Source organism: Pristis pectinata, chromosome 7 (genome assembly GCF_009764475.1).
Source record: "Pristis pectinata isolate sPriPec2 chromosome 7, sPriPec2.1.pri, whole genome shotgun sequence".
Classification (NCBI taxonomy): domain Eukaryota; kingdom Metazoa; phylum Chordata; class Chondrichthyes; order Rhinopristiformes; family Pristidae; genus Pristis; species Pristis pectinata.
In genome coordinates, this window is record NC_067411.1 from 70,327,287 (window position 1) to 70,351,943 (window position 24,657).

Consider the following 24,657-nt stretch of genomic DNA (forward strand, 5'->3'; position numbering starts at 1 on the left):
AATTCTTTAACAGCCTCATCCAATCAGTCTGGTCTTTCATGTTGTTTCTCTGTCAGTCTCAAGGATTTAAAGTTATTTTGGGGAAAATTAGCAGGGCATTTAAATAGAGATGTGGTTTCTAGAATATAATTGATTTTTTTTAAAAATTGCATGAAGGTGCAAGCAAACTAATCTGAAGCCAGCACTGAAATAAGCAAAGATACTCATCTCATAAAATGCATCAGGTTTTATTGTTGTTGATATTTCTTGCAGTGAAATTGTATAACAAGTTTTTTGTAGAACTCTGGCTATGGTGGAAGGAGGCTCTGTATGTTAATTGAAGTACACTTAAGTCTGCCTTTAAAGTTCTGTCTTAAGTGTATTCTATCACACACGGTTGATTTTTGTCTTGCTGTGTGCCTGGAAAGAAAAATGCACACTGAAAAATAAAAATTTGTTATTTTAGGATTAAATGAAGAGTAGTCAAATTTAAAATCATATTAATAAAAAAAAGTCTCAATACCTTTTGGAAATTTTCCAACTTCATGAAAATTTGCATCAAAGCAATCAGTTGCTTGAATCTATGTATCCCTCCACTCCTCTTAAAAGGCTTCTTAAAACTGACCTTTTCAACCCACATCTTTGGATGACCTTATAATCCAATCATAGGGTCAACCCAGACAGTAACCCAGATGTCTCTGAGGCCGACGTCTCGGCATCCTTCATGAGGGTGAATCCATGAAAGGCATCTGGTGCAGACGGCGTACCTGGCCGAGTACTAGAGATCTGTGTGGACCAACGGGCTGGAGTATTTATGGAGATATTCAACGTCTTGCTTCTGCGGCCTGAGGTTCCCAACTGCTTCAAAAAGGCGTCTATTGTACCAGTGCCCAAGAGGAGTGTGGTGACCTGCCTCAATGACTACCGTCCAGTGGCACTTGCATCAACAGTAATAAAGTGCTCCGAGAGATTGGTTATGGCATGAATCAACTCCTGCCTCAGGGATGACCTGGATCTGCTTCAATTTGCCTCCTGCCACAACAGGTCAACAGCAGATCCGATTTCTCTGACTCTTCACTTTGCTCTGGACCATCTGGACAAAAGGAACTCGTACGTCAGGCTGTTGTTCATCGACTACAACTTGGTGTTGACATGATCATCCCATCCAGACTCATCACCAAGCTTCAAGCCTGAGACTCTGTACCTCTCTGTAACTGGATACTAATTGGCAGACCTCAATCAGTGAGGATTGGTAACAACATCTCCTCCTCACTGACCATCAACACAGGTGCACCTCAAGGCTGTGTGCTTAGCCCCCGCTCTACTCTCTATACACACATGATTGTATGGCTAAGCACAGCTCCTATACCATATACAAATTCGCCAACGATATCAGTGTTGTTGGATGAATCACAGGTGGGGATGAATCAGCTTACTGGAGTGAGATAGGACAGCTGGTTGAGTGGTGCTGCAACAACAACCTCTCGCTCAACATCAATAAAAACTAAAGAGCTGATTGTTGACTTCAGGAAGGGGAAGGAGGGCGAACATGCACCAGTCTGCATTGGGGGATCGGCAGTGGAGAGAGTCAATAACTTTAAATTCCTGGGCATTAACATATCAGATGACTTGTCCTGAGCCCAGCACATAGACGCAATCGCAAAGAAGGTGCGCCAGAGTCTTTACTTTCTTGGGAGGTTGAGGAGGTTCAGCTTATCACAGAACACTCTTAACAAAATCCTACAGATATATTGTTGAAAGTATCCTGACTGGTTGCATCATGGTCTGGTACTGCAATTCAAATGTGCAGGAATGCAAGAAGCTGCAGCCCAGTAGTGGATTCAGCCCAGTACATGCACATCCCTCCCCACCATCAGTAGTATCTGCAGGAGGTAATATCAACATCCATCATCAATGATCCCCACCATCCGGGCCATGCCATCTTCTCGCAGCTACCATCGAGTAGGAGGTACAGAAGCCTGAAGTCCCACACCACCAGGTTCAAGAACAGAAAAATTTAGCAACACTATGACTACTTTGATCATTAAAATGGACTTTTTTTGTTCTAATTGTGTTCTTTCTTATAAAAATTATGGAAAATTTGTTTTCCTTGTGAATGCTGCTTATATGATGTATGTGCCTGTGATGCTGCTGCATGTAAGTTTTTCATTGCACCTTTGCATGTACTTGTGCATATGACAATAAACTTGACTTTGAAATGTTTTGTAACCTGCCCCAATATTTCCTTGAGTGTTTGTTAAATTTTGTTTGGTAATTTTCTATGAACTACCTTGAATTTTTACTAGTAAAGGAAAATAAAATAAAACTGCACATGTCAGAAATCTAAAATGAAAACAAAATTCTGGGAACTCACCTGGCAGCATCTGCACAGCATATGCATTAGTATTATAGTTGAAATTTAGAACCAGGAAAAGCGCAAGCCCATGGAGCAAATTGTCTTGAGATTAGAATTTTGAAGTGGAGCTATTAGTAGACCAAGAGCGAATCTTGTTTGCCAAATATCTTGTTTGCCAAAAAGCTTTACTCAATTTTCTCTCTATCACAAAAGCTACCTACTTTCTATTATGCAATATCAGCCACACCTGCCCACCCACTATTGATAGCTATCTGTGCCTTTGTCCTTTCCAGGATCACCTGTCCTATTGTTCTCTTTCATGTTCCTGGTGGCAGGGATTTGTGCTTCATCCAAGTGACTGTGCTTCTCGTGTGACTTTAGGTGATGGATATTGTCTATTTAAAAAAGGAAGTATTGCAACTTTGCATGATCTATTCCCTGTCAACACCACAACATGTTCTATTGGTTTACTGAAAGGCACCTCAGGAGGAGAATCAAAAATGATTGCAGATGCTGGAAATCTGGGGGGAAAAAAAACAAAATGCTGGAATACTCAGCAGGTCAGGCGGTATCTGTGGAAGGAGGAATAGAGTTAATGTTTCAGATCTGAGATCCTTCATTATACCTGACTTACTGAGTGTTTCCAGCATTTTCTGTTTGTATTTGGGAAGAGGAGGCAGAGCTTCCTGGTCAAACTCAGAGGTGCCAAACAATCTTATGGATTGCACCCAGCTGGGGCTTTTTCCTTGCATAACTTGGTGCCCCATTGTGTGGTGCTTTCAGTGACGAAACCATTGCATTTAATTTAAAAATATTTTTTAACAAGTTCAGTTATTGGGCTTGAACAAGTTACTGCTTGAGTTCAAAAATAATTGCGAGCTTAACACTTTTTGTTTTAGACATAGAGAATGTTACATTTTTACATTTGACCATGACTACATCTGTTGATTAAACAAAATTTGTACTTTTTATTGGTGCATAAGGCAAGAGAATGAATGTCCTTCACTAAATTTGATAATGAGCTGTTTTGTTTTTGTTGCAGAGGAGGGACATCATGATCATTTCTATATGATTTCTCTGAAGGTGACTTTTGTTTCATCTTCTACATACGTTGGGAAAGACGTCTTTTTGTTTTGCTCAAAGCCAAACGTTGTTGGATAAGCTAAAATGTACCAAGATATGATTGGATTAAATGAATGGGAGAATACCATGGATTTCAGGTTTGGCAATTGTGAGGTTATTCACTTTGAAGAGGAACTGCCGAGTTTTCAATTCTATCTTTTTTTTAACTTCAAAGTTGTTCTATGAAATTTTTGGCTTTCACCCAAGGAAAAGGATAAGCCCTGGTTTAATGTGCCTCCTGACAGTCAGCACCTTTGACATTGTAGTATTTTTAAAGTACTGTTCTGGAGTATCACATTAGGTTCTGGCAACTGTACCTACTGAGCTGCAGCTGATGAGCAGAAGCTAAATTAGTAAATCCTATTACCAAATGAAGGGGACCATCTTCTGCACTTGGCAATTAACGAAGGGCAGTTGTTAATTTTATATCTGAGATTGGATGCTGATATGGGCGAAAAGGTAAATCTGTGGAATTGGTTTAGAAATTAGCTGCTATCTCGTTGAATGGTGGAACAAGCTCGGGCTAACTGTCCTACTTTTATTTCTGTGCAAAGGTAGCTTATTTGCATAGATATTTGGGTTTCTTTTATTCATTTCTTGATAAGATGTCTTTATTAGTCACATGTACATTGAAAGACAGTGAAATACATCTTTTGTGTAGAGTGTTCTGGGGGCAGCCCACAAGTGTCACCATGCTTCCGGTGCCAACATAGCAGGCCCACAACTTCCTAACCCATACGTCTTTGGAATGTGGGAGGAAACCGGAGCACCCAGAGGAAACCCACACAGACACGGGAGAATGTACAAACTCCTTACAGACAGGCAGGAATTGAACCCAGGTTGCTGGTGCTGTAATAGCGCTACGCTAACCACTACACTACCATGCCTGCCTAGTTGATGTTGACTTGCAAATATGGTGCACAGCTTGATGTTCATACTTCTGCAATGATGTCAAAGTTTTTGTCAGACATCTTTCAAAATATACTGCTATTCAGTCTTGCAGTTTCTTGTCTTGGACATCATGGATCGTACAAGCCACGTAATTCGTCGGAGTGCACCTTGACCTGGCATTTAAAGCCACTAATGCTGTTTAATTAATATGAGGTAGATAAATTCTTTAATACACAGTGATAAATACAAAGTGAGACCTGATTAGACTGCAGGATAGACAGGGCTATAATTTTCCCATTGTTGAATTATGAAGCAGTGCATCTCAATAGATCCAGTAGATGACGCAGGCATATTCTAAACTGTTCTGAACCAAATATAAATAGATTTAATTATGTAGTGCGAACAGCTGTCAAATCATTGAAGTACAGTTTGAGGTACACACTAACAGGTTATGATTTGGCCGCACATAGCTACGTAAACCAGTGAGCATTGTTCATTGTAATGACTTCCTGTCAAAATGCAAAATTAAATTCTCAAATCAAGTTTTCAACCAAAAGAAACTTTTAAACTACTAGACTTCAAGTTAGGGGGCATTTGCTGGGAAACAGTTGCTTATTTTTTGGGGTAGCAAGTCAAAGAAGCAATCTCTGTCAGACATCCAAACTGCATTGTATTGATTTGAACTGGTTCAGTCTTTCAAATTCAGATAAGATATTTTAATTAGTCACGTGCACATCGAAACACACAATGAAATGCATCTTTGCATAGAGCGTTCTGGGGGCAGCCCGCAAGTGTCGCCACGCTTCTGGCACCAACATAGCATGCCCATAACTTCCTAACCCATCCGTCTTTGGAATGTGGGAGGAAACCGGAGCACTCGGAGGAAACCCACGCAGACAGTTGATGTTTGCATGTATAGAATAAATTTTGGTTGAATTATTTTTGGCTGTAATTTTGCACATTTCATTGTTACTGAGTTAGTAAATGTCGTTTCATTGCTCTGGAGCATGAATTCATTCAAGGGCCCTCGAACTTTATGTTTGCTTTTGTTTTGCTCAGATTTTTGCTAAGCATCTCGAGTATGAAGCCCATTCAACGTGATGATGCTTCTTATTGTGCCAGCAGTGCTATGACCAGTTATTCGAAGTTGGATGCTACCGGTGCCAACTAGTGTGGAATTTACCCACCCTGATAAATTTTTCCAATCTTGGCTCTTGCAGTAGAATCTGTTGATACGTCAAAGATCGGTTCAAGTTCCCTACTGTAAAATTACTTTGATTTTATATATAATGTATATCAGTGCATTCATATGAAAATAATTTTGTGCTACCTGAGCTGTACTTGCTGACCTTTTGTTCTGGCTTGTCCTTGCCCTTTGCGTCCACCGTTCTCTCGGGTAGCAGTATATTACCTGTGGTGCATATCACATGCATGAATTCCAGCATAGCTGCTATGTAGTTTTTGCATTGCTGCCAGGAAGTGCATTGATCTTCTGTTCTTAAGTGTGAGATGAGAATTTAGATTGGAAATCTTATTCTTTTCTATGGTGTGGAGTCTTTGATTTTCATATGTCAAGAGTGTCTGAAATGTTTGATCTCAATGATGTTTTCTCAGCATCAGATATTTCTCAGCATTGGATATACTGATAAGGGCCTGCAGTACTTATTTTTAAACTGGCCTTGACAGTCACATTCAACTTATCTCCATGAAATAGAACAAGATAAGATAAAATCAATCTTAGTAAAAGAGAGATGTATTTATATGTAGGTCATTCAACATTTGTGAGGTAAACAAACAAGTCAAAAGTTTGGGTGCAGACTGTCCATAAATAAAATTTATAACCTGAAATGTTCTTTCTGCAGATATTATTTTAATGTTGATTTTTTGTTTTATTTCTAATTTACAGCATCTGCTTTCTCTTTCTTGCTTAAAAGTGCCAATTGTGCCAGTACTTGCAGTGGTTTTAATACAGTGAAGTGTTTATTCCTTTTTGAGCTAGTGGGGGAAAAAAAAGTACTTTTGTTATTACCCCTGTGTGAGACTCATTTTAATAAATTAATATTCTTGTCGCTTCACAGACCATAGTAACCTTTACACATTCCACCCTTGATCACCCTTGTTCATCCCAAGGTCACTATGCACTCTTGCTGTATATCACGTAGTTCCCATTGCTATTTCTCATGTGTTCTCCTTGAGAATGCAGTCTTTAGTCTCGAGATTGATCTCAAAAGATTTACAACTTAAATTGAACCCCCTCCCCGTCTCCAGCCATCACATCCTTTGTCCTTTGTGCAAAAAAAAATTAGAGTGCAACATTTTGCAAATGATTCATTATAGGGCAGTTTTGCATCAAGCCTTCTCCCAGCACCATCAGAATTTTAAAACTTGTACTGCATAGGGAAAAATACTTTCTCATATGCTTTATGGAAAAATGTGTTTACAGCTACAGATCCTTTACGTGCCTGGGTTTGTTCATCTAGCAGCAGTTAATTTGTTTTAGTTGCATTTGTTTTTTTTCTGACTTACAAGCTTCATTTCTGAGCTACACACTGTCTTTTGAATCAACTTTGTACATATTTACCTTGGATGGATTTATTCAGGAAGTTAACAGTGATCTAAAGATTCATTGTTATCTGTCTTTCAGAAGGTAGATAATGGAATATGGAAGAGAACTGTTAAATGGGCAAATACTGTGTAATCAGAAATCGGAGTCCAGTTTTCCCTGGTGGCTGAGTCCAAGTAGTTTTGTGTAGAATTCACCTATCCTGTGTGTAGAACTCTCCATGATAGATTCCATCAACAGTAAGAGAACGTAAAAAGGAACAGTTTCAACAGTAATGCTTACAATGATTTATATGGTAAGACCATGGATCTAAAAGGTTGGTGAGTTCCGTAAACACCACACAACTCCCCTCTTTCCACTGCGCCCCCACCCCCATCCCCACCCCCACCCCAGAGCAGACTGGTAAACTAACAATTAATATTGTAAAGACTGATTTGTAGAAAGAGAGTGAATAATTTTCCTATTGGCCTTCACTAGATTACTTGAAACAAATAGATAAAAATTGGATCAACTTCCACTGTTCAACTGAAATATAAAGTGTTTTAAAGACCCTGGAGTTACCTCAGTTGATAGAAACTTAAATAGAATTAATCAAGAAGTATTTAATTTGTGATGAACTCAAACATTACTAATTGCCATTCTAGTGCTGTAGTTGGATTAGCCTGCTATCCAGCAATCCCTGTAGTTCAACTCAGTTTGTTGAAGCTCACACCGCCCCAAGAAATGCACTTTATTACTGTAGTGCTTTTGTTGACCAAAATTTAATGTCAGTTTTCCACCATTTTGTATGTGTTGCTCAGATTGGTGCATTTGCGAGCATGGGAGTTACCATTTAAGCTGTGCTATTTTTCATTTAAAAAGCTGCTTAAAACTTCAATCCGATAGTTTAGTTTGATTTGATGTTTTAAATTCACAGGAAGTTCTAAGTTTACAGGATGTTGCCTGTACAATTGTTCTGAACTCTGTTGGTGAGTAGCGATGCATCTCATTCTCATCAAGAAGTCTTCAGTTTGTTTCTTCTCTCCATCGTTTCAATGAAATGCTCCATCTTATAAAGAAATTTGAACAGCTTAAAGACTGCCTTACAGTTGCATGTTTGTTTTGGACATTTGATAATGTTTGCAGCCAGGCGCACCTTCTCATGCCGTGTAATGGACAGGATTTTGCAAGGTTCTTGCAGTTTTTTTACTGGGCAAATGTAATGTTTATTATTGTCACATGTACTGAGGTACAGTGAAAAACTTTGTTTTGCATGCCATCCATCCAGATCATTTCAAAACATAAGTACATTGAGGTAGTACAAGGGAAAAGCAATAACAAGATGCAGAATATAGTATTACAATTACAGAGAAGGTGCAGTGCAGGCAGACAATAAGGTGAAAGGCCATGATGAGGTAGATTGTGAGGTCAAGAGTTCATCTTATCATGCAAAAGAGTACAAGTCTTATCACAGTGGCGGTCTTTGAGCCTAGTGGTATGTGCTTTAAGGCTTTTGTATCTTTTGTGTCCTTGATTATGTTGGCTTGGAGTCTGCAAAAGGGTTTCATTCTGATGATTGCCTTTCTTGTTGTTTGGCTTGCTCTATCATTTCTTGTGACAATTTGCAGTTATATTCATAATATTTTTGATTTAAAGTGTTAAACACTTAATAGTTTAGTGGTGGATTGATGAGATAAGGTGGATTCCATCAAAGGTAATTTAATTATTTTAATAGAGAATAAATCGTATGATATTTGATGTGCCCCAGAAGGTACTGGGAATGAAGTTTTATCTTTATTCCTTGCCCATCTGGCATTTCTCTCCTGCAGCCAATCAAGAACAGAAATGTTCTTTTCTAAAAAAACAAACATCTTAAGTATGTGGGCTAAAATTTGAAGTCTTGTAGTTTAAAATATATTTCCCATTATTTATCTTTTTTCAAAAATAGAAAAGATGAAAATTGTGTCATTGTTTATTGATGTTCCCTGATGAGATAGAAAGAAATATCAAACGTTTCCCAGCAACTAATGCCAGGGGTGATGTCAAGCCAGATTTGGTTTCTCATTGTGTTAACAATGTTGGTCTGCACTGTTAGAGGCTCTCAGCATGATATATGCAGTGAAGGAAAGGTATGACAAATAATAACCATTTGTGTTTCCTTGTGACCACAGTACAAAGGTTATCTCCAAGGACAAATATTTGATAGTTACACTGTGTGAAAATCAACTGTTTTGCTTTTGAGTAGGATTATTAATTCTAAATGTCACACTAGGGTAGCTCTCTGAATTAAGTGTCATGTAGATCTTTAGTGTATAAAGTAAGCAAGAAGTTTGGCTGTAACACTTTAGTCCTGGTTGCCAAAACATTAACTTCTGCAGGCAGTTTGACATAAATAGTTGACATCAGTTATGGTCACTGAATGGAACAAAACCTCTGAATGCAGTCCTTAGACATTGTAAAACCAAATGCATTTTGACAGTTCCTCTTAATGTGAGCCCTAAATTGTGGTCATAGCAAGGTTCCATTGTTCAGTGCAGTGAACACACCATCACAAGCCTGATCAGTGACCTGGTTCACAGTCTGTACTGACCAGACAGCATGATGTAGGAAACAAGCCACAGTTGCACCCTCTTTTGTGGATAGATGTTCGATTGAATCAAAGGTTGTCCTATGCAGTCTTTTTTTTCTGTATTGTAAAAACTGTGCCATTTTAAAGATGGGCATTTGCAAGCAGTGTAGACTGCCTGCAGGTAGGGTCAGTCGTTAGTAACCAGGACCAGCGTCCATCAGCCGCCTTTGTAGTTCTGCATGAGGTGTAATCCTTTGCCCAGAGTCTTTCAACATGCCCAATGCTGGCTACAATTTCCACTGTGACTTCTCAGCCAGATTGACATATCGTTTTGGTTAAAAGGTGTGAGATTCTAGATCGGTTCATTTGTGCTGCCTTAGATTAGGTGAGAGAAAGGTTGAACTTGATTGTGACATTGCCTTTATTGTGTATGGGTTGACAACATTTATTCCTCGTTGTCATAGAAATAGCATGAATGGGTGGGTGAAGTTACTCAGTTTCATATTATTTGCTTGCAGTGGTGAAGATCTCATCTTGTGATCTCTTGAACTTGAGGCCACTCTGGATTTGTGCCCCAGAGAGCATCTTCAGTCTGCTGGAGAGCTATGTCTGCTCTGGTCACTGTGGCCCATACCATTTTCTAAGGAGTGCATTCAGAGGTTTTGTTCCATTCAGTGACCAAAAACGATGCCAACTATTTATGTCAAACTGCCTATAGCAGTTAACATTTTGGCACGGGCCACAGAGTGGCAGGCCTTGTTGCGTCTGCTGCACATAAAAGTAGACTTAGCTGTGAACCGCTTTTTCTTCCGAGTTCTTTCCTCCCCTGCATGCAGCATTTGTAACAGCTTGTTTGGAGTTTGGTTCCACAGCTTGCAATCCTGAATCCCCGTGTATCTGCGTGGGTTTCCTCCGGGTGCTCCGGCTTCCTCCCACATTCCAAAGACTATGGGTTGGGAAGTTGTGGGCATGCTATGTTGGCGCCGGAAGCGTGGCGACACTTGCGGGCTGCCCCCCAGAACACTCTACGCAAAAGATGTATTTCACTGTGTGTTTCGATGTACATGTGACTAATAAAGATATCTGATCTGATCTGATCTTCCCAGTTGCCCCTGTTGATGTCCAGCACCTTAAGGTCCCTTTTACAGTTGTTTTCAAAGAGCAGATGCAATTGACCTTTTTCCCTGAGGCTAATTCTCCATAGAGAAGGTTTTTGGAAATTCTCCTAGTGTTCGTCTGGTGAATATGCCTGAGCAGTCAGGGTGCCATTGCTTGAGCATTGTGCACGTACTAGGGATTTGTGTGCTATCTAGAATTTGTGACAAAAACAGAAAATGCTGGAAAAACTCAGCAAATTGGGCAGCATCTGTGGAAAGAGAAACAGTTAACGTTCAGGATGAGGGACGCTCCAGCAGACCCGAGGAAGAATAAGTAAATTTAGTCTGAGCAGTAGTGAAATGTGGGTGAAAGCAGTGGAATCTCTGTGATAGACTGAACATTTGACAGATGGGATAAGGTACTATGGTTGTATAATTTGATGCAGTTGTGGATCTGGCAAACTGGGACACATACAGCAAGCCAGTCTAGAGACACGGGGAAAAACAAAAAGAATGGCAGCTGGAAATGGTTCTAATATAGACAGAGCATGTTATCTAAATTTAGAGAATACAGTGTTAAGTCCAGAAGGCTGCAATATGCTCAGACAGAAGATGAGGTGTCATTCCTCAGGCTTGCATTGGGTTTCATTGTAAAATTTGTGACCCTGTCCTTGCGTGTTCACAATGTGTCGCAGACAGCATATGCCGAAGCATAGGTGAAGATAAGAATTGAAAACTGACTTTGGTTTACTTGTTTTTAATTAACCCGGGTCTTACTGCCATCTAATAAAAAATGTACACACGAGCTTTATTACCTTGCCTATTTAATTTGGCAAACTTTTGCTTAAGGAGCTGTAGGAGCATTTACCACTTCATGAGGTCTCCCCAGATCTATGCAATTTACCATCTATGCAGTGTAAACTAAATGGACCTAATGCACCTTAGTAAAGCATTTATATTCCAAATGATTTTGTTTTAAAAGAACAGGGACTTCCAGTTTTTATAAGACTGCTTAGGGTCAAGGGAAAATGAAGGGATAGAGAGTGCTAGATTTGTGCATTTTGTTAATTTGTTGGTAGAAATGCAGGTTTTTCCACAATATTATGCCACTCTGTTCCTTTCTGTTCCAGTCGTGCAATTTACCAATTGTCTTCTGCATTGAACAGTTTGCAGAATGGCAGGGAATAAGTCCGATGGGATTGCTCTATTGAGAACCAGCATAGACTTGATAGGCAAATAGTGGCCTCCTCTGCTAATACACTTTGATGATTTAAAGAACTGAATATGCTGACTTCCATTCTATGGAACAATCACGAGGCATACACAAGGTTTTGCAAGTGAGCACAACCCTATATTACACCAAAGGTTTGTATCTGTCAGATCTGGTTATTTTCGAATCTGCAGGTCCTTTCAGGAGTCCAAGAATGAGTTGAAAACAACTTGGTGCTTCACAAAGTTTTATTGGAAAAGTTTAAAACAAAGGAACAGTCACAGAGCACATGGCACTAGCTTTACTACTGGGAGATGAGCTGAGACAAAAGGAACTAAAAATGAGCTAGGGTCGGCGGGGAAGAGAGCAAGATAGAGGCAAGAGAGTGATTAACAAGAAACGACACCTTTTATACCTGAGATAAGAGGTATTCCTTAGCTAACAATAGTCCAATCAGAAAACCTATTAGATGCCTGTGGCAAAACCAACCAATGAGAAAACACGTATTCACCTGATGGGCGAACCAATAAGCTAGGAAGCGGCCATTACTTGTGCAGCCACTTGAGGTGTATTAAATACTATACATGTTTAAAAAAAACTACTTAAAACAGTTGAATCCAATATATTATTTCCAGTCTTTTTGGCCATCTTTAGAGCATCAGCCAGGATCCAGGAGCTGACAGAGATCATGTCAGTCAGTAGGCTGAACCGCTGAGATATTAATGTATGTCTTTTCAGAATGGAGTTTAAATGATCATTGAGGACCTGCATCAAACCACCTTTGTCGGGAGGCAGGGGTGGGGAGAAGAAATGCACCTCCACATATATGCTTAGAGATTCATTTCCAAAACACTCCTCTTCAGTGTTATGGAACTAATAATTGATGTTGTCTTTGTTTGCTTTTCCGGTGTGACATGATAACAACCAGGAGTGAAAAATTCTTGATGTGAATATAGAATCAATAATGCATGGATGAGTTGGGCCGAAGGGCCTTTTTCCATGCTGCATTACTCTGACTCTGTGACTCTATGGCCTCATTCCCCATGCAAAGTCCATTTTAAAGCATTGCAGGGGAGCTCGGGCCAGATGGTGTTAGATGTGACTGTCATTGGGCACTTCTGGAGCTGCACAGTGCTGGACTGGGATACCTACCAAGTAATTTAATCTCTTGCTTTTATCCTTGGCGTTCTCAACTTTTTTCCCCACCCTATGTTGGCTCCCAATCCATTGCCTCCATTGCCTGTCTCACAGTTTCTCCCTCTGTCATGAGTATGCTTCATCTGAAGAATTATGGCTGGTCTTGCAGCTGGGTGTCTGTAACATCCAAAAGAAAGCCCAGTTTCAGCTAATGGCGTCAGAATGTTAGTGAAAATTAACAGTGCGGTTTATGCTGCAAACTACAGCACCAGTGTATTAATAGTAACAAATAGCAGCGAGTGACACCATAGCAATCCACACTTCATTTACAAAATGTGATTCTTATTCCTTGGTAGAGTATTCTTCTAATCTTCCCCTACCTTTGCATAACCTGCTTTGTCAAGATTTGAGTTGACCGGCCTGCTTTCTTCCTGGGGTGAGTAATCTGTTTATCACACCTGGACAGTCTGCTGAATATTGTCTCTTCTATGGATGAACTTCTGGGGACGGGTATAAGGGTCTGCAGTCTGGGGTGAAATCCCAGCCAAAGAAATGGGCACAGGTAGATGTGCTCAATGTCATGTCGGTCTCAGAATGCATTAAGATGGGGACGTAGGGAGATACCTGGAAATGGGAGAAAGGGCCCACAGTTTGATGTGAATTTCTTCTGTCATTGCTGTTTTTCATCACTTAGAGAACAAAGTGTACAGTTGCATTAAATTGTGCACAAGTAATATCCATTCTTAATCAGGTGGTCATGAGAGTACTTGCATAATAAGAACAGCAGTTTTGTGCCACTGCCCATGATGCTTAGAAATGCCTGGAATCACAGGTTTGGTACAAACTTGCTTATAAACTTGTACAGGAACTTTGTAATATTTTATGTTTTTCCATAAGCTGAAGTATTTGGTTAATGGAATCAAATTACATAAATATGGGTATAAGTTAATTTCAACTTGTAAGGAAATTATTGGTCACTTCAAATTTGTCTTGCTGTGACAGCAAGTGATTCATTTTTGAATATCAGGGAATTTGGATACTTGTTCTTGTAAAACATGTACTTTGAGGGTAGTTCACAAAAGACCAAATTAAGCATCTCTCAAATAAAATCAGAAGATGTTGGAAATAGCATCTGTGAAGAGAAAAATAAAGTTAACATTTCAGATCAGTGACCTTCCATCAATTCTTGTGGTTTCAGTTTTACACAATTGCATGTTTTGTTTTGAATGTAATCCAGAAATTCAGACAACTTGGAGCAGTTGAGATGTGAAGGTTGTGAGGAACCACGAGACAAGAACAGACAGTTGAACAAACCCACCTGTTATTTCTGAAAGAAATGGGTCTGGGCCATATAGAAGTTCCATTAGTTATCTTCCATACACTACCGGCTTATCACGTGAGCTTACAAGGTTATGTGGAGCTTGGTGTAAGGATGGGAGGTGGGGATGTTGTTGATATTGTCTGACAATGACCTGAATTTTGTAGATCCAGAGCAACTGCTCCAAGAAAAGAAGTAAGATTTCCTGAGATATTTTGTAAGAATGGGCTAGGACATCCTTGTAAAAGAGCACTAACTAGCATGCTCAATCCACAAACAAGACAAAGATTTCCAAACAGATTTGAAATGCAGATACTGTGTTAACCTTTCAGAATTGTTTCGCTTTTCTTCTCCAACTGTCTTGCTTTCCTGCCAAATCATCCTAGTGCCACAGGTTCTGAGAGAAGTGAAGCCCTTAGAGCACACGACTCAGTGCAGTTATTCATCAAGCAAAGCACACAACCACAAATCAAAGAGGAAATGCTACCTTTTATTTTAAACAGCGACTTGGGCATTGAAGTTCTTTTTCTAATAAGTTCATTTCAATTGGAAGTGAACATTGTTGCATGCACTACATCTTAATGCCTTTAAGGTGGAGGTGGTCCATGGCCACATTTTAACTGCTGTCATCCAAGTGGTGAAGGCACACCCATTTGTGGGGAAGTAACTTGAACAGAACCATTCGTGAATTTCTTCCAATTTCTACAATCAGTGCAGCAGATCTGTTAGGAGCACTGATGTGCCAGGTGTTTGGTTGACTGCCCAATTTCAAAGGTTTTTTAAATAAGTATCAGTGATTTGGGATGCTCCTTTTTCTGGACTCATTGGCAAAGCTGGGCTTGAGCCTTGTTCCACCAAACTATTATTTAACTACCTGGTTAAATTTACTCAGCAACTTGCAAACGAATGAAAGTGCCTTTTTCTTAAGGAAAAACACAATTTGACCCAATGTGCTGATTTCATACATACCAATTTGGTTTAATTTGTTAATATCATCTGTGTAATTAGAAAATATCTGACACAGGATGTGGCTAATTGGCCCATTGTATTGTGTCAATTGAAAAAGTACCCCAGGCTAACCCAATTTTCTAGCATGGTTTATAGTCTTGCAGGTTGCCAGCTTTTTAAGTACACATCAGTGTCCCAAATTAATGAGGGTTTCTGTCTGTACTGTGTTTTCAGGCAGTGAGTTCCAGACCTCTATCACCATCTGGGTGAAAAGAACTTTCCTCATCTCCCCTCTTAATCCTTACACCAGTTACTTTAACTCTCTCCCCTGTTTTACTCGCCCTTCTGCTTTGCTAGAAATGTCCTTCCTGTTTATTAGGCCCCATCCTAAGTTTATACACCCTAAATCTCACTTCACCCTCCTTTGTTCCAAAGTAAACAATTGTAACTTAGCCCTTTGGAATTGATTCCAATAATTTGCTGATCATTACATTTCAAATAACTGGCCTGTGATTATTTGCTTTATACATTTGTTCCCTTTCCAAACAGCAGTACATTAGCAGTCTTCCAGTTCTCTGTATTGAAAGATTGAGGACAGAATCTCTGCAATTTCTTCCTTTGTTACTTTAAACCGTCTGGGATATATTTTATCTAGTTGTGCATAAATTTAAATTCTTTGAAGTTGTGGCAGTTTCCTTTTTCAGTTGAAAAAGTGGGTTTTATACTTTCATAGACATTTCCTGGTAAAAGGTTGATTAGGTATAGTTGACTACTACTCCACTAATTAACCATATACCTATTAATGGATTGCTGAGTTTTCTTGTTGGTTTCAGAGTTCCTCCTTTGCTCTCTTCCTGCTTTTATGAATAGCAGTGTTACTTCGTTATAACCTGCTGGATTGTTCCAGAATCTTTATTACTTTGCAGTCTTTGCATGGTAATGTAGTGGTTAGCATAACGCTTTACAGCGCCAGCGACCTGGGTTCAATTCTGGCTACTGTCTGTAACGAGTTTGTACGTTCTCTCCGTGTCTGCATGGGTTTCCTCCGGGTGCTTCAGTTTCCTTCCACTTTTCAAAGACGTACGGGTTAGGAAGTTGTGGGCGTGCTATGTTGGCACCAGAAGCGTGGTGACACTTGTGGTCTGCCCCCAGAACACTCTATGCAAAAGATGCATTTCACTGTGTGTTTTGACGTACATGTGAATAATAAAGATATCTTTGCTGTAATGCTTTAGAAATTGGGGTTTTCATTAGATAACTCCCCTCAACTATAAGAAAACTTATTCAGCTGCATGCTGAAAGCCAAATAAATCCTTTTTTTTTCTGACCCAAGAAGCTCTCATCCAGAGGGGATTTATGGACTTCACATTATCAAAAAAAAACATTCAAATGGTTTCTTCTGATTTTTGAAGTATATTTAACCCAACTTTTCTGTCATAAACAGTTCCTGTTTGACAGTTACAAAGGAGACAGAAGATCAAGAATAAGGAGATGTCTGTATTTCTCTCCCACCCCCACCCTCCCCCTCCTGTATTCCTAATTGGCTACTGTCTGTGTCAAATGATCAAACCATTTTCTCCTCTGAATATCTTCCCTAATCCTCTTTGCCTGTCTCACCTCTGTTAAGATGTTTCTTTAAAACCCACTTCCTAAGCCAGATTTTGACCAACTACCAAAGTAATATCTGATTTGGCTTAGTAATAGATTTTACTAATGTTATTAATAATAATAATAAAATTATTCCTGTGACATCCCTAGTCACTTCCTGTGAAGTAAATTGAAAAGTTTTCCAACACTAGGGACTCTATATGAATGCAACTTAGTTTAGACATCTTTTGCTCTATTTTCTGAAAACACACTTGATTCTTAAAAAGGGTGGTGTGAACCATTGTGATTTTATTTTAGGAGCTTGGAGGATTAAACTGCATAACTTTTGCAAGCTAAATGATGACGTTGCTTTTGGAAAAGAATATTTTTGTTGAGAGTAAATGAGAGAGATTCAGATTTGACTCTTAAAGCAGCTGCTACAAGATATCAATAGTCTGTAGACTTCTGGCAGTGCCAGAAATAGTATTATAGTCCTATGTACAGATGTCATACTTCTGGATTTCAGGAAAGCCTTACAAGTGATCTATACCTCGAAAGACTCTTAAATTTTATTTCAGCTTGTAGATTATTTGGGCACGTTTGTTCTTTTGCTTTGCAGCAAATTAATTCAAATGTTGGTTTCTGACTGTTTGTGCTTGTAAATTCAAATCTGTTACTGGGTAAAGGGAAATTCCTCTGAATCTCGGTAACTGAAACTGCTGCTTTCCAGAATCTCTGCGGTGACTCTCTTGATTAATATGGTCTTCATTTCTGTCTTCAAGCTCAATGGCTTAGAATTTAGTTAATCTAACTGAAACATCCAGACCACACAATTATTGGTAGCCATTATTCATGTCAGTAATGGAGAGGGGAAAATGCAATTTCAGTTAAGTATTAAAAGTTAACTATTCAAAAGTGAGGTTTAAGTGATAGTTTTATAACTTTTCAGTGAAGAGCAGTTCAGTAAATTGCAGCAGGATGATTGATTAAATCTGACATTGCATGTGCTTTGGGAGCAGTGATCAGGGGAACAATAATCAGGAAAGAATTAAAGATCCTGTCTGGATCTGTGTGGGTTTGAGCCCAATCAAAACTGCTAGAAAATGTTGAAGCCAGAAATATGCCGAATGAAATTATTTTGCCCCTCGCTCCATTACATAAAAATCTATTGGCTGCAGGCATTTAAAATTGCTTCTTAAACATTAGGTATATCTGTGTATCATTCTATTAGCTTAGGGCTCATCTCAAAACATTAACTATAAAATTGGATGTCCAGAAAAAATTCCATCCCTGGATAATGAATTAAATAAATCTTTTGATATCTTTTTCTTCGTATAATTTTTCATTCATAGTAGTTGTTTGTAACAGTTTTTCCAGTTGAAACATTTGTGTTCTCCTTTTGTTGTGTGAAACCATTTTGAAGATCTTCCAGATTGCAATGCAACTATGAAAGTTACTACTTTTGAGTGATTGGTTCTGAAAAGTGGATCAGATGCCATATGGTAATTGTGTGTGGTGTCAAGACAATTTGAGCACTGCAGCAACATTGCTGGATTACACGCAAGTCATAAGGATTTGTGCAGTGTTGTAATTAATGTACAGATGGTACTGGTGGGATTAGTGGGCGCAATGTCGAAAAATAGTGTTGCATTCTGGATTTAGCAATGGCTACTGCATTGTGCAAGTGTGTGACTTGCATAGATAAGTTTGTTTTTATGAATATGTAATGTTATCTGTTAAAGGTAACCTGTAAGTGCAATATCTGGAATGTAGTTGAGAAAGCTTTGTGTAGCAGAGTTGCTTGAAAACTGTAATCATAAATCTAAATCCATGGAATCTTGAACATTTTTAATAGTGTTTGAGTGTGTCAGTTTGGTACTTGCAAAAAGTTTTGCTCTGTAATTGTGTACTCTGCATCCTCGTGAACTATTGCAATCTCTTTTCCTTCCCTTAAACAAAACCATTTTTGTTCTACAAAAATGTAATCCAAACGTGTCAGTAAAGTTAGCCTTCCATGATCACAGCTATTGACAATGCACCTATGTCGCACTGTAAATTGCTGGATTTCATTGCAGAGTCTGCCATCTCTGGTAACTTGAGCAGCTGAGACTGAGAGACATCAACCATGACAGCTGCTCATGAGGCAACTTTCTTTTTATTTGAAAAGTACCCTTTATGTCCTTGGATGCCAAAGAATTTCACAATTGTTGAGTTACTGATGACATTTTAAGTACTTTTGTAATTTTGGGAAATTTGGCAGCTAATTTGTGTACTCTAGGTTTTCTGCATTGTGGAAAATTGGATACAAAATTGACTTGGAAGCAAAGGGTAATTGTTGATGGGTGTTTTTGTGACTGGAAGGCTGTTACCAGTGATGTTTCATAGGGCTCAGTACTCAGTCCCTTGTTTTTTCCAATATATATTCATAATTTGGCTTTCATTGTAAGTGGGTTGATAAAGAAATTTGATGCAAGAAAAAAAGGCATGAATGAGAACAGTAGAAAGAGCAAGTACTGTTGCAGCTGTGAAATACAACATCATTCAATTGCTGGAAATCTGAAGAAAGTCTGGAAATATCCAGCAGATCAGGCATTATCTGTGGAAAGGGAGAAAAACAAAATTAGCATTACAGGTGGTTGACCTTTTAAAAGAAGCAGCCTGTTTTGACTTGAACTGGAAAGGTTGATCTGAAGTCATTGAATTCAGTACTGAATCCATGTCTCAGGAGGCACTTCCCATGCTGAAGCACTGGAGAGGTACCACCTATGCTGATTCTGTGAAATCCTCCAAATCAACTGTTTGGATAAGCGAACCAATTTTGGCATCCTTCCCCAGGTGAACATCCTCTCGCTGCCTGGGGAAGGATGCCAGCCAGCATAGTTAAAGACACCACCCACCCAGGTCATTCTCTCTTCTCTCCTCTCCCATCAGGCAGAAGATACAGGAGCCTGGGGGCACATACCACCAGGCTGAAGGACAGCTTCTATCCCACTGTGACAAGACTATTGAACGGTTCCCTTATACGATGAGATGGACTCTTGACCTCACAATCTACCTTGTTGTGACCTTGCACCTTATTGTCTACCTGCAATGCACTTCCCTGTAGCTGTGACAGTTTTTGCCTGTACTACCTCAACGCACTCTGTACTAACCCAATGTAACTGCACTGTGTCATGAATTGACCTGTACGATCGATATGCAAGACAAGTTTTTCACCATACCTCGGTACAAGTGACAATAATAAACTAATCCCAATCCCTACCATTGACAATCTAATTATGTGGCCAAATTACTTAACGTCCAACACCAGACTTTGGAAACGTGCACTCTTCTCTGAACTCCTTTATGGGCAACAGCTTCGTAACAGGGCAAAGAAAATGATTTGTGATATTCCCAAAGTTTCTTTGGGAGAAAGTATCACATCCATATGTGCCCTGGCCTATGACTGCTTAAAGTGAAGCACACAGAAGTGAAGTGAAAAGAGTGGAAGGAGCTTGCCATTTCCCATGCTTCCCACCACATCAAATGTCAGCTGCCCCATTTGTAACAAAGTCTACAGATTCTATGTTGGCCTCATCAACTCCCACAGAACCGACAGGGAGCAAGTCCTTCGCCATTCCAAGCGCTAACAGAAGAATATAAATGCAACTTTGATGCAGCACCACACATTGCTTTAGCAGCTTTGGTACATTCACTTCTGCGTATTAGGTACTTTTAGGTGTGGTGGTATCTCTTTACACGTTGTTTAATGAGGACAGCAAGTTTGTTTTATCGAAGTGCTTTGGAACAGTTCTGCCTTGTAACTGGAGTAGAAATTTAAGATTGCCTGTTGTGAAATGCTGATCGTTAACTGAATAACAAATATGGGGTTTCAAGAGCTGTGTATTTTTTTTCACAATGGAAGTTTTTTTTGCTTTTCTTTTTGAGTCTGGTGATTTCACAGCTTCTTTCATTTATTGAGTTTCACGTTCTATTTCCTTTTAAGTTGCAGTTCCTTCAGCTTTTGTGTTGGTGCAGAGAGAGAACATCTGATAGCTTGAGCTAATTTGTGAGCAGTTGCAATGGAGAAGCAGGTTATTTAACTTCCCTCAATCTAACAGTTGAGCCTCTTTCTTAACTTTGAAATTCTAATGGTGAGCTCTCCATTCGAGAAGAGAATTACTGATATTTAAGCAATTTCAAGAGTTAACTAAAGAGGTATGTTTTTGAACTTCTTGCTGTAGAATGCACATTATAATGTGGTTGCTTTGCTCTAAATCGGACTTAATTTTTGCATTTGGACTGTTGCTGCTTTAAACTACAAGGTGTTTTTGCTTGGGCTTGTAAAAAGTCATGGGTGAGAAAGGGCCATTTAGTATGGCGCTCTCATTGACTTTAACTATCCTAGTTCTGTTTAAATTGCATTGTTACAAGTAACTTCTTAAATCTAAACATTTCCAACTACACAAATTTATTTTTGCTCAGCGTGCTGCTAAATTTAAATATGTTTCCATATTTGTGTGTGATGGATTATTCTGGTATGGAAAGTGAACTCCAGACATCTATACCTACAGAGACTTGGAAGAAAATTCTTTAGTTAATACATCTTCAATGTGTGCCAGACATTCTTTGATACAGTTTAAGGTAGTTCAGGACCCATATGTCAAAAGATAAGCTAGCTCATTTTTATCAACATATAAATCCTATATGTGACAGATGTAAATCGAATGTGGCTTCTTTGACACATATGTTTTGGTCCTGTCCTCATTTGGAAAAAATTTGGAAAGATATTTTTAACATTATTTCAGATGTATTGAAGATTGATTTACAACCTCATCCTATCACTGTAATTTTTTGATTACCAAGGATAGAGTCTGGCCATCTATCTGCCTCCGCTAACCGTATGTTTGCCTTTGTTACCTTAATGGCTAAACAATCCATTTTGCTTAAATGGAAGGATCTAATACCCCCTACTACTTTTCAATGGTTCTCTCAAGTTATATCATGCTTAAACTTGGAAAAAATTAGGAGTGGTACTGTTGATCCTTCGCTTAAATTTGAGCAAGTTTGGAGTCCACTTATTCAATATTTTCACATGATATAGATCCCCTTGTAATAACCTTTCAACTTAGAGGAATGGAGTTGACGACGTAATATTGCTCTGTTTCTACTGAGAAATTTTAGTCCAGTTTTTTTTTCTGTTTGTTTTTTTTAAATTTTTTTTTCTTTAGCTTAGTTTGGTTTGATATACTGTTTATAAATTTTCTTATTGTTTTGGGGATTTTTTTTCTTTCTTTTATGTTTTATAATAAATCTTTTTCTTTCCTTTCTTTCATATTATATTCTTTCACTAAGAGATCGTTGGATCTACAGATTTTTTATATACTTTGTTTTTTATGATTATCCATGCCATGATTGTTCTTCCGATCTCTTTGTATTACATGTACAAACATTGATGTTATATATTAATCTGTATATATTTGAAAACTAATAAAAAGATTGAAAAAGAAAGAATTATTCTAGTATTGTACTTCAAATTTATATTGAATTTGAAAAGGATTGGATGCTGGATATTTCAGTATGAAGATAATTTCAGATTGTCTTTACACCTATAAGGATAGTTTTCAAAATAGATCTTGTAATTCTTTGATTTTTGCAGCATGATTTCTCAATGCAATATCCATTTTCTGTTGCTTAGCTGACTTCCATTCTTCCAATGGTGCCACAATCTTTTAGTAACTAGGATATAAAGAATTTTTCAAATGAGTTGAAATTAGTGGATGACAACAAAATGTTATTGTGTTGCGGGGAAGGTGTCTAAATTATTTTTTAATGCACAAAAACTTTGAACTGTGTTCCATAGAATCTGACAGAAGGGAATATTGCCCCTTATTCCAAATGGAGACGAAAGTATTTTTTTCCTGTTGTGGCAATTTACTGTTTTATGGCGAAGTACATGGTTTTGGTGGTTAAAGGTAAAAGGTTGTGATAGATCCTGCTGAGATTTAATAAATGATATCTGTAAAAGTGTGTTTAAAACCTTGACCAAAGAATATTTAAGCTGCTTAGATTGTGAGCAAAGGCAGTGCTGGAACAGTGAAATAGAAAACTGTGCAGTTGCTGGAAATCTGAAAAAAAGGAGAGTGCTGGAAATACTCGGCAGATCAGGCAGCATCTGTGGATAGAGAAAAACTGAATGAGCGTTACAGGTAGTTGACCTTTCAAAGGAACTAGCCTGTTTAGATATGAACTCAAAAGGCCAATCTGAAACAGTTGAATTCATGTTTGCTTTCCCAAAGGTTAAAAACCAAACCAGTGGTATCTAACTTGGTTGTTTTGAAATGTTAAATTGTACCAAGGGCTCTGCTTTCACAACTGCCTGAAGTTGCTTGAATGGATCCTTGAATTGCTGTATTCTCTCCCGTTATGTAATTTGAAACTTTGTCAGGGTTGCCTTCGGACCTTTTGGGGCTTGGTTGCAGTTCCAGTTCCGTTCTCGTCTTGTGGGAGAAACCTAGATAATGTCACAGCCGGTTGTAGGGAGTTTAAAGTGCTGTTTCCTGCTGAAGGTGCTGTGTGTTCTTGATTATTAGTACAAAGTAGTAGTTTCCTGAATTGATTAAAAAGCTTCATAATCCAATTTTGGGATTATTTGACTATCTTGAACATGTGAATCTTGATTCTCTGCCATTGACCTTCTGCATTTTATTCTGTCAGATTATGGAACCTAGGTCCTCTCTATGCTTCTGAGTGTGGGGTTACCTCCAAGCTATTAGAAGATCCTTTTTTTTTTGAAGCCAGTAGAAATCTAGGTGAAGGATTAATTTATAACAAAACAATAGTGATGCAATTACTAGTCTTGAGTGACCTTTGCCAGAAGATGCAGCAGAAGGGTCAATTCTTCCAATGATGATCCAGCAAGTTTACCCAGTAAATAATGTGGGAATTCCATGGTCTGATCACCTACTGCTTCAGGTTGAATAAGCGCATCAAGGCTATGGTAGGGGAACACATGGACAGGGAACACCTTGAATGAACATGTTCCAACACTGTGGTCAGCACTTTCTGAAGATGATTCTTGCTTGAAAAATAGCCAGGGATGACTGGTGAGTAAAGAATGGGAATACATCAAAGAGGAAAAGGATGAAATTGATAAGAAAAGGAGGAGAGTTAACTGACTCGGTTTCATTCAAGTACACTACTTAATAAACTTCGGGCAATATGAAATAAAACCATAAAATGCTGCAAATACTCACTAGTCAGGAAGTGTCTGTGGAGAGAGAAACAGCTAATGACCTTTCATTAGAACTAGGATAAGTTTAAAGATAATTTACAACATTTAGAGAAGGTGAGGAGGCGAGAACAAAAGGGAAAAGTAGAATGCAGAAGATAAATGATTTAACATTAGTGCAAGGCACAGGAGGGTGTATCATTGAGTAAAGAAACCAGGAATGTCAAGGGGACCTGTAAAAGGGAAGAAAAGAATCATTGTCTGAAAGTGTGGATTTTCGTTTGAGTCCGGAAGGTTATAATGTGCCTTGTGGAAAGTTGAGATGCTGTTCTTGGAGCTTGAGCTGCACTGGAACTGAAGACCGAAAAGATGAGAGTGAGAGTGGGATGGAATATTAAAGTGAGGTGCGACAAAAAGCTCGGTCATGCTTGAAGACTGAATGAAGGATTTCCGCAAAACAGTCACATTGTTTCCGCAGTGTAGAGGAAACCACAAGTTGTGAAGCAAGTACAGTAATACAGTTGAAAGAAGTGCAAATAAATCAGTATCTACTTACAAGGTGTTTGGGCATTAGCCATTGTGAAAGGAGGAGTCACAAGAGCAGGTGATGCTTCTCCTTTGTTGTATGGGAAGTTGGTATTTAGAAATCCACCACTTTGTTGGTAATGGAGGAATGAACCGACCTGTTGCA

The 24,657-nt window shown here is 38.8% G+C and overlaps 1 protein-coding gene across 8 annotated transcripts in view; it reads left to right on the plus strand.

Moving 5' to 3' along the window:
* sema4d (sema domain, immunoglobulin domain (Ig), transmembrane domain (TM) and short cytoplasmic domain, (semaphorin) 4D) overlaps positions 1–24,657 on the plus strand; it is a 145,306-nt gene that overhangs the window by 58,810 nt on the left and 61,839 nt on the right. The gene's annotated exons all lie outside the window — the stretch shown is intronic.